Raw genomic sequence first — 3,097 nt, 5'->3', positions numbered from 1 at the left:
TGTTGGCTGACTTCCCTGGTCAAACTATTCCAGAAAGTCCTGCTATGCTCACAAACAGGAAGCCCATGCCCCAGCTGAAGGTTTGGCCAGAAATTTAGGAACGTCAGGTTCATCAGCAAGGTGCTCAGGGTCTCTGGGCTGCAGAGAGGTCTATGAAGGAGACCACACCACCCCAACCTTGAATAAGGGGGAGGGATTGGTGTCTCCGAGACTCTGTCAATTTATCCCAAGTCTTCTCCTTATTCCAATGAAGCACTTCTTCTCAACACTGCCCACTCATCAGAATCATCCAGGGAGATTTAAAAACCGCTGATGCCCAGGCTGCACCCCAGATCCAGTTAAATCAGCCTATGTCAGGGTGGGCACAGACAGTTTTGAAAAGCTCTTTAGGTGACTCCCGTGTGAGACTTGAATTAAGCACCAGAGCACAGGAGGAGGATTCCGTCTTTGGAGATGATCAGAGAGCAGGGAAATGACTAACATCTATAAAGTACTTTTCAATTCATAAGAAACTTCCACATACATGGCCGTATGGCCTTTTCTAAGGAGTATCGTCTCATTATCTACAAGCTGGAAGGGGAAACCATGACTCAAAAAAAGAGAAATGACTTGCTCAAGGTCAAACAGTTACTGACTGGAAAAGCCATGACTAGAATCCAGATCAGCTGAAGTCCACTCCAGAGTTCTTTCATAAGGCCACACAGGGCAACGCCACAGAAGGCAGGCCAAGGTCATCTGTATTCACATAAAAAGGTGAGAGTGTAGCTACCTTTTAAAGTAATGATGATCACAGGAGCAAATCTTAAAACAAGAGCTGCAGCTGTGGCCAGGGTATAAAGGAGAATAAAGGGTATAAAGGGACACCGGGAATGTAGCCAGGCCAGAAATAGTTGGTGAAGTCCAGACACCTCATTGTCAGGGGGTGATGGGAAAGGCCAGGGAGGTGGTGAGTGGGATTGGAGGTAAGAGAAGGAAGCCCAGGGCAGGACCTGGTGTGGAAATGTCCAGAAAGCCCGGTGGCCTGAGCTCCAGATATGACTCTTGGGCCACCTCAGTTGTAGTGGTGGAAAGAGCAAATGTGAGTAATTCCTGGAGGCATTTACCAGTTAATAGGAATTCTTCTGGAAATTTAGGGACACATCATTTTACTAACCAGATAACAATCACCTGCTAATTTGTATCGAGCTGTGTAATTAAGAGGACACTCTTTTTCCATTTCACAGTGGCCTGAGGTATTATCCTGCCATAACAGCTTCATGAGTAATACTGATATAATAATACTTCATGGCGACACAGAGGATAAATGAAACGATGTGTCTAGCTAAATGCCTAGCACATGCTGTGCTGTGCTCAGGCGCTTCAGCCGTGTCTCACTCTTTGCAACCCCATGGTCTGTAGCCCACCAGGCTTCTCTATCCATGACATTATTCAGGCAAGACTACTGGAGTGGGTTGCTGTTTGCAACCCAGGGATTGAACCTGTGTCTTTTGCATCTCCTTCATTGGCAGGCAGATTCTTTATGACTGTGCCATCTGGGAAGCCTGCCTAGCCCATAGAAGGTGCTGAATACATGTTAGCTCCCTTTGTGGTTGCTTCTTTTTAGGATGTGGATGATGACGTCCCACATGCTGAGTCCCGTCTGGTAGTGAAGAGTGTGGGCTCCACAGCCAGACTGCTAGCTTCAAGCCAGGTCTGCCAATCACCAAGTCCTTAAACCTTGGACAAGTTAGTTACCCACACAGAGCTTCTGTTTCTTCCAGTAGGAAATAGAAATAACATGTGAATCTTTCTTGTGTGGTGGTTGGGAGGATTAAATGAGATAAAGTATGGAAAGCTCTCTTGGCATAGTCCCTGGCATCCAATCGCTGTTCAATAGCTGTTGACAAATTTCATTAAGGATGACTTGCCTAAAATACCCCCAATAGCAAGTGGATTAGCCAACACTGGAATCTAGCACAACACTTTCTGCCACTGGGGCAGCTTCCATTGAAAATGAGCTAACATTGATGGACGGCCAACTGCATCTCGAGACTCTGACATCAAGGCAAAGCACTTCACAGGGATATTATGAGCCGAGGAGGGGCGAGTAACTCTCTTAACATCACAGAACTAGTTAGCTGGGAATATGGGAGTCAGACTCTCTGACCTCAAGTCCCACAACCACTGTCTATGCCAATCACTCTTAAAATTCTAGTGTGCATCAGAGTCACCTGGAGGGTTTGCTAAAATTCAGATTACAAGCCCTTCTGCCAGGGATTTTTATGGCGTTTTTTCTTTCACTTCTGAAATTAAAAATGGGTTTTATTCCTAAGAAGGAAATATGGCTCTGATCCTACTACTACAGTCTTAACGACTTTCAAACATACAACAGGATATGACTAACTACAGTTACCAGACTGGACATTGCATCCCCAGGACTTATGTATCTTATGGCTGAAACTGTGCACCATCTTTAAAAGTTTTTTTTAATTGGTATATAGTTGCTTCTCCCAGAGTTTTTGATTCAGTCAGCCTGAGGTAGAGCCTGAGAATTTGCATTCTTAACAAGTTCCCAGATGACGTCAATGCTGCTGGTCTGGGCACCACATCTAGAGAATTTGGCCTATACTAAGCTGTCTTTGTTGGGTACAATTCATTGTGATGAGAGATTGTGGTGGTCTACCCCGAATAGTCATTGGAAGGACTGATAGCTCCAATACTTTGGTTACCTGATGTGAATAGCTGACTCATTGGAAAAGACTCTGATGCTGGGAAAGATTGAGGACAGGAGGAGAAGGGGGTGACAGAGGATGAGATGGTTGGATGGCATCATTGACTCAAAGGACATGAGTTGAGTTTGAGCAAGCTCCAGGAGATGGTGAAGGACAGGGAAGCCTGGCGTGCTGCAGTTCAGGAGGTTACAAAGAGTCGGGCACAACAGTGACTGAACAACATCTGCAAAAACTCCGCTGACCTCTCAGGCTGCCGGGAGCCCCAAGGAGAGCCCTGGGGCACATTCAGGAACTGTGTCTCTGTTAAGCTCCTTGGAGCCTCATGACACCGCCCACACCTTGTCAGATGCACATTTAGGCACAGTCTACGGGTTCAGAGCCAGCAC

The sequence above is a fragment of the Oryx dammah genome, unplaced genomic scaffold (assembly GCF_014754425.2).
Source record: "Oryx dammah isolate SB20612 unplaced genomic scaffold, SCBI_Odam_1.1 HiC_scaffold_11209, whole genome shotgun sequence".
NCBI lineage: Eukaryota > Metazoa > Chordata > Mammalia > Artiodactyla > Bovidae > Oryx > Oryx dammah.
Note: the sequence above shows the minus strand (reverse complement) of the source record.